General features: G+C 40.1%; 1 long non-coding RNA gene across 1 annotated transcript; it reads right to left on the bottom strand.

Annotated features, from left to right (window-relative positions):
• Nucleotides 1-269: 269 nt before the first annotated feature.
• LOC120969221 (uncharacterized) lies at nucleotides 270-1420 on the bottom strand. The gene is made up of 4 exons (XR_006665775.1): nucleotides 1232-1420; nucleotides 1039-1142; nucleotides 884-956; nucleotides 270-658 (listed from the first exon to the last, which is right to left on the bottom strand). It is a non-coding gene; the product is annotated as an uncharacterized lncRNA (long non-coding RNA).
• Nucleotides 1421-8140: the final 6720 nt, after the last annotated feature.

Here is an 8140-nt window from a genome sequence, read left to right as displayed (position 1 = left end):
GTTTGTGGAAAGACTTGTGAAGTGGTGTGAAGGCCAATTGGGTTGGTTAGATTACTAGTAGACTCCCTGGAAGCATCTTGTCTATTTGACTGAAACATCCCGTTGGAAGGTTGGGAATTCATGAGTTATAGTAGGCGGTTATACCTTTATGTGTGAGTGAAATGAGCAAGATGCACCAGTAGGATGTAGTGGAAACAAAAGATGTACAAAGTAGGAGCATGTGGATGTTGGTTATACATGGTAGTAATCATAGTTAAAAATAGCAAATGTAAACCTTCGATATATCTGTTTGTAAGTATTTCACAAAATAGAGATTGAACACCCAGAAAGGGTAAAAATGTATTCTAAAAAGTAGATGTTGTAGGTTAACCGATGACTACAATGGAAACAAGTTGTGGACACAGCTGAGATTTCTAGTTGGGAATATAGAAGTAGTGTCTTATAGAAAGCAAGCGCAAAAAAACACATAGTTGGTAGAAGCGCCGTCGTTTATTGTGTTGTATGCTTCTAGGATGGCTTATGTAGCACGGATATTTATTCGATTGAACACGGCTAGGCAGGCTTCTCATTTCATCTTCAGAACCCAGCTTGGATCTTGGGTGTTGAGTTGTGAAGTGAGGATCTCTTCTGTGATGAGCGCGCGATGGTCGTAAGTGTCCTGCAATAGACATATGCATGTGGTTAGAGGGAAGAAGCATAGACCTGTTTAGATATAAGAATGGCAAGGATGTGTTGATTGCATATGAAAATAGAAAAGCTTTGCTTGTGAGGTGTATGTAGGATGAAGCAGAAACATGCTTGTTTGCAGAAGCAAATATAAAGGTATTTTTGGTTGTAGGAAGCATGGAAAACAAAAGGTGTATGCATGTTTGAGGTGAAGTACCTTGCAAAATTCTGCCATTTTCTTCCCATCCCATTGCTTCATGAAGAGCATTGTGAAAATTCCACAATCGTAGCTGGCAACATAGTGGACAGAGAATCAAAATTTGTGTGAAGGTTCGTCATATTTGAGTTCCCAATATATTGTAGGAAACTTACTGTGTTTTCTGTTGGGGGCATTGGGGGTTGAAACACGTGAACTTCATGAAATCCAACTTTGTGTATGCTTTGGCATGTACCGCAAGTGTCAAAAAATTGGTAACCTAAAGGACATGGATGCAACATGTAATGGATGCATCATGGTAAAACATGGAAGCAGGATTTGGTACTGTAGGTTGCATAGATTACTAACCAGATTATCGCACAAGGGATACACCTCGTCATTGTTGAACTTCTTATGTGAATCAAAAATGTTGATCTGTTTGTAAAGAAGGTTGATGCAGCATAGGATCCAATGTTGTTTGTGGGGGATGGCAAAGTAGAGCTACAAATTATAAAGGTTAGAAGCATTTGATTGTTCAGATTTGAACATTTATTGGTAATGAGCAACATTCACAAAGATGTAAGTAGGCGTACGAGGTCCTTTGACTTGAGCGAGCCATCTTGGTATGCGATGCCGAATTCATGAAGGCTGTCGCTGGCAAAGAATTTATCCTCGGGAACAAGTAGTTTGGACTGATGAATGGTTGAAACAACATTTCAGGATTTTTAAATTATGTAAATGATGAAACAGTAGAGACAGGGTTGAAATGTAGTTACCGTCAAAGATTTTGAGAAAGCATATTTGGTTGGAAGAGCAGAGCCACAAGTGTCAATTGATTGTTCAAGGTTGAAATGTCGAATGTAGAGCTCCATTGTGTGGGTGTCTATAAACCCACGTGGTTTCATTGCCTCGCGGAAGTCTTCATCTGATATGTGATACCCGTCGTAATCAACAAAATGAGGCCTGGGAGGAAACATGGAAAGAATGTCGCGTGTTAGTATGGTGATGGAAGCAGTGTTTCAAAGATTGTAAGCACGAGTATGATATTCTGGAAGCATGGTTTGGTTATTAATGAAACACATACATAATCAACGGTTTGACGAATAATATGGTAATGGATGAGAATGATTAGAAATGATGGATATTCTAACATGTTTTCTTTTTTTTGTCGGAGGTCTCACACATCTGGTAGTAATATACTTATTGTACAGTTCAATTGAGGAACTGCTAACCTTGAGCTTCTTCAACCTTGTGTCCTCAGTTTTTCAAAGACAAGCTCGCTTCTTCCTATTATTCTTTTCTTGAGTTTGGGTGCCAATGGTTTCAGGGAGATCCTTCACGGTGGGTTGTTGTACCTGAATGGATCAAGGTATGTATAATACATTATGTGTGGGTAATGGTGGTTGTTGTAGAGAGATTGGAGTTTTGGGGTGAGATTGGGTTGGAAAGGATGCATCAGTACCTCGGTCACAAAACAGTTGTTGGTTGGTGCTTCGGTTCAAATTTCCTATGTTGAAGCATGTAAACATTTGTTTGGAAACTTGTGAAATTAGTAATGGAAGCTAGAAATGAGCTGAGAGGATGCATGTGTTCAGTAATGAATGGAAATATGTAATGTACATATGTAAATGGAAGCTACAAATGTTGGTTGTTGGTAACATGGGAAATATGCACTGGAAGCTAGAAGCGGGGTTGAATGGATGCAGTGTTGGAAAATTAAAATGTGCACCTGGATGGGCTGGGTTGGGGATGGTGGTGGTGGCATTTGTACACGGGGTGTTCCATGACTGATGTGTGCTAAGTTTGCGTCCATTGTTGACATGGTTTTTGGTCCTGAATTATCCGAGATATATGCAAGTGGTGTTACACTAGTAAAAAAAGGGCCTTTTGTCCCGGTTTATAAGGGATGGGTTGGGTTGGGGATGGTGGTGGTGGCATTTGTACACGGGGTGTTCCATGACTGATGTGTGCCAAGTTTGCGTCCACTGTTGACATGGTTTTTGGTCCTGAATTATCCGAGATATATGCAAGTGGTGTTACACTAGTAAAAAAAGGGCCTTTTGTCCCGGTTTATAAGGGATGGGTTGGGTTGGGGATGGTGGTGGTGGCATTTGTACACGGGGTGTTCCATGAGTGATGTGTGCCAAGTTTGCGTCCACTGTTGACATGGTTTTTGGTCGTGAATTATCCGAGATATATGCAAGTGGTGTTACACTAGTAAAATAAGGGCCTTTAGTCCCGGTTCTGGAACCAGGACTAAAGGGTCGTTACTAAAGCCTCCCCCTTTAGTCCCGGTTCTTACACGAACCGGGACTAAAGGCCGTCCACGTGGCTGCAGCCTGGAGCTCCACCTTTAGTCCCGGTTGGTACTAAAGGAAATTTTATGATTTTTTTTTCAAATTTTTTTTGAATTTTTTTATTTTCAAATTTCTCAATTATTTTAACTTGTAATCTCTAATCACCACCCCTCATCACTGCTCAATTTAACCTCTAATCTCTAATCACCCCTCATCATTCCAAATCATCTAACTTCCCGGACGGTCACACATCCTCTCACTACTCCAGCCTGAGCACGCTTAACTTCCGGGTTCTATTCTCCCTCGTTTCCAAGTCTGCACTTGTTGTTTTGCTAACAATAGTAAGATGTCAATCTTATTAACCCTCGGGAATTTAGCTTGAGCATGAAGTCACACATTTCAATGTTTGAGTTTGAAACTATTGTTTTAAAAAACAATAATTATTTAGTAACACTAATATTTCTTGAATAAGTAGTTTGACCATAGTTTGACCACAGTTTGACCATAGTTTGACCAGATTTGACCAAAATTCAAAAAAACTGAAATAATTATTTAGTAACACTAATATTTCTTCAATAATTAGTTTGACCATTGTTTGACCACAGTTTGATCAGATTTGACCAAAATTCAAAAAAACTAAAATAATTATTTAGTAACACTAATATTTCTTCAATAAGTAGTTTGACCATAGTTTGACCACAGTTTGACCAGATTTGACCAAAATTCAAAAAAACTGAAATAATTATTTAGTAACACTAATATTCTTGAATAATTAGTTTGACCATTGTTTGACCACAGTTTGATCACAGTTTGACCAGATTTGACCAAAATTCAAAAAAAACTGAAATAATTATTTAGTAACACTAATATTCTTGAATAATTATTTAGTAACACTAATACTTCTTGAATAAGTAGTTTGAGCATAGTTTGACCAGATTTATAAAAAAATTCAAAAAAAACTGAAATTTGAGTATAACTTTTTTTCCTTTTAGAATTTGAGGATTCTAAAAATTTGCAAACAGGCTGTAGGCGGTCAAAATCGGATGCGGATTTTCGTGTTGAACATTTTGATATATTATACGTTTTTTTTCTGACATCGTATGCAAAAGTTATAGCCGTTTTACATTTTCCCTACACTTTTTGCAACATGTCCAAATTTACGTTTTTAAATTTTCCTAACTAATACATGTAGTAACATAACTACATCTGGAAGGATTTTAATTTTTGAAGTTTTTATCATTTTCTTTTGCTTTTTACAAAACTGAAAAGGCGATCCAGGGGGGTAGAGTTTGAAAATGGGACCTTTAGTACCGGTTCGTGCCATGAACCGGTACTAATGCCTCAAACCCCATTAGTACCGGTTGGTGGCTCGAACCGGGACTAAAGGTCTAACCTTTAGTACCGGTTGGTGCCACGAACCGGTACTAATGGGCATCACACCCTTTAGTCCCGGTTCGTGTCTCAAACCGGGACTAAAGGGCTCAGGTGAACCGGGACTAATGCCTTAGCCGCACGGACCGGGACCAATGCTCACATTAGTCCCGGTTCGTGACTGGACCGGGAATAATGTGAATATTGCCCTATGACCAAAGCCCTGTTTTCTACTAGTGTTAGTGGTGGACAATTAGTAATGAAGTCATGTTGGTAATGGCATCCGATGCACTGACCTGGAGTTGAGGATTGTCCAACTGTAGTAGCAGCATCGGGAGTTTGTGTCAGCTGTGACGATGGAGCAGGTTCGGACCATACTTGGGTCCAAGTCTGACCATGCGGTAGAAAACTGAAACTCAGATCTTCGTGCGATGCAAGAATCCTCCGCCTTGTATCTTCCTCTTCGGTGGATTCTTTCGTCGCAGGAGCAGATGTAGAAGCAACATCCAGGTTGTTATGAGGTATTTTTCTGGCACTTTTCTCCACCTCATCAGCATATGCAGTGGCTTCCTGCCAAAACTTGGTGTTGGTTGTGCCGTTTGTCCCATTTTCTTGAGCATTTTCATTAGATGAGTCTTTGACTACCCTAGGGGGCGAAGAATAAGTTGGTGTTAATGGAGTATGATTTTTTGTGGCAGCAATGACATCTTGTGCAAACTCATTCATGCGCTTGGCGTGCAGTTTATTAAGTCGTGATGTAGCTTTTGAAATATCTTCTGCCCATTTTGCTTTATGCGTTTGCAGAATTGGAAGTATGAACGCTGGTAGTTCCTGCATGAAGAATGGAGTAAAAAAATTGTTATGTTGGAAGCAACAAAAGTTGACGCTTGAAACAACCAGGTAGGAAGGTAGTAGCATGGGTTGATTTATATAATTTGTGGTTTTTTATTTGACCGTATTGCTAGCAGGAAGCATGATAAGTAAACAAAGGCAACATTTACATAAGAATGCAGAAGCATGGTTTGCTTTGTATAACTTGTTGCTCATCTTGATAGCATGTTATTTTTGTTATATGTGAGCTAGGGAAAATTCAGAATTTGATACCTCAGATTTCTGCATCGGTAATGTAGGGGCCTGGTGATGCATGTCCTGTTGTGAAGCACGGAAGGAAAGATTAGCAAAGCAAAAAAGAAACATGGAGTAGAAGATTTGTAATACAAAATTATGTTACGAAATGACTAAAAAACTAGGTGGGTACCTCAGGTGGATGGTTGGTAGAACCATTTTCAGTTTGTTGTATATATGGTTGTTGAGTAGGTTGCTCCTGGTAGTTTGGCGCTTCAACGGCATATGGGGTGGTGTCGGGTGCACGGAACTGCAAAAAAAATGCACTATTAAATCAATGGTCGAGAAAATAAAGTGAATAGTGGTGGATCATTAGTGGATTAAGAATGATTACATCCAGATGTGTATGAAGAAAAGATGTATGTTTTGCACCTATTTTACGCAATGACTACATAAATGGTATGAAAGTCATAATTTGTTGTGTCTTACCGGTCGTGCGCCATACATATGTGGGTTCAGCGTCAGTCTGTTTTTATCATGTAGCATGACAAAATCAAAGTCGGCATCGGTTACATGGGATGCTCTGGGAAATGAGTAATTTATGCGATGCGTCGACAAAGATGATTTGGGAAAGTCAAGATGGTCCATGTATATAATCTGGAAATAAAAGCATGATCAAAACATGTGTATTTAAATAGAAAACAATAAGGCAATAAAATTTGCTATAGGAAAAGATGTGTAGTTGTGGATACTGCGAGCACGGGCAGGCAGCTGTCAACCCAAATTTTTTTTGAATACCCCGTCTAGTAGTGCTTTTTTATTTTTCTTTTGGAATGTATCGATCTCGGACATGACATCTTCGAGAATTTGCTCTCCCCATGCATACTCGCAAACCTCGGAAGCAACTTCAAGGCTGCCTAAATATTCCAAAGGAACCATATTTCCAGTTCCGGGTGTAAAATGAGTAGCCAATGCTACTAGGAAGAAGGTTCTGAAGAAGGTCTCATCATCTAGATCATTGCCTTTTTCTAGCATAGTTGCAGCATGGTGAATGGGCGCCCGTCTCCCATGTTCATATTCCGTCTTGTAGAATTCTTGGTGAGGTGATTCTTCATGCTTGCTTATGATAACCACAGGCCTAGTACCAGCAGGAAGTCCGAGAACTTTTCAACCATTTCTCGGGTGAATAGAATGCTGGTATTGTTTCGTGGATTCCGAAATTCACCTAGCTTCGGGTCAATCCGGTCAATGATCCATTCTAGGAGACCCTCTGGAGCTGAGAATTTGCTAATGTTTAGTAGATTACCCCAATTTTTAATGCGAATGAGATCTTTCCTTCTCGACGGGAGACCCTTGACAATATCATGTAACCGACCAGCAGAATATCGACTCTGGAGCATGATCGACTCCTTTTTAGTCATTGTTGAGTGTGACGTGAGAACACAGTGAATACGAATTGTTAGCATTTCTGTAAAAATGTTTCATAAGCAATGAAGTGATAGATTAGCTATGTTGTGGAATTAGTTGTCTGGAAGCAATACATTAGAAATAACATTATACTTTTGTTGACTGATAACATCAAGAAGGACAGAAGCATGAAAATATGGACACTTAAAAGGACCACTTAAAATACAGCTTACGGCATTGCAATTAGTAAGCTTGTTGCTATGTCGAGGATGCATTGTTGATATGTCCTGGGTGCATATGTTAATTTTTTTGGCATGGAAGCATAATTCTAGTAAATCTTATGGAAAAGGGGACAATTTAGAAGGAATTTTGTGTGACGGGATAATGGAATTTATGATGCATAATGTCCAATTTAGGGTGCATTTTTTTTCTTAGGTGGAAGCACGGGATTTTGAAAAAGGAAAAACATAACAACTTTACCGCCAATTTTGTAGGTACGTTTACTAGGATGCTCTGTATACAGGAAGAATTGTAGGATGCGTTGCTCATGAAGTATCTCAACATTTCTAAAATAGATTTGAAGCACTGGTGCTCGGCAGTGAACATAAAAAACAATTTAAATCGGAACAATACTAGGCCGGCAATGAACATAAATAACAATTTTAATCAAGCAGACAGATGAATTACACAAGAACAAATCAGTCGCAAAAAATAGAAAAAAAACAAATGTGGGGCACTCCAGGAAGTGCACATACCTTCGATTTCGTGTTGGGGAGCTTCAAATATGGGCGCAATATTGAAATCCAAGAGGACTGAACTCCGGCCGGCCGATTCAAATAGATGGGGATGCAGCTGATTCAACTGAGGAGATGGGGGAACCTGGCGACTGAGAAAACTCCGACGAGTCGCACGGGGCATCGGTGGAGACGACTAGGGGGGAGCCCTGCTGCTCGGCGTGGAGGATGGGCTGGTGAACATTGGTACGGATGCAGGGCCGTGCGGTCCACCGATGCTCGCCGGCGCTGAAGGTGCGAGGAGGATGGAGCAATCTGGTGAGGCCGGGCTGCGGCGGATGGTGGGAGGAGGAGGATGGAGCAGACGATTAATGCTAGCGATTAATGCTACGAGACAGCGCCAG

The sequence above is a fragment of the Aegilops tauschii genome, chromosome 1, assembly GCF_002575655.3.
Source record: "Aegilops tauschii subsp. strangulata cultivar AL8/78 chromosome 1, Aet v6.0, whole genome shotgun sequence".
Taxonomy (NCBI): domain Eukaryota; kingdom Viridiplantae; phylum Streptophyta; class Magnoliopsida; order Poales; family Poaceae; genus Aegilops; species Aegilops tauschii.
This window is presented reverse-complemented; position numbering and strand designations above follow the sequence as displayed.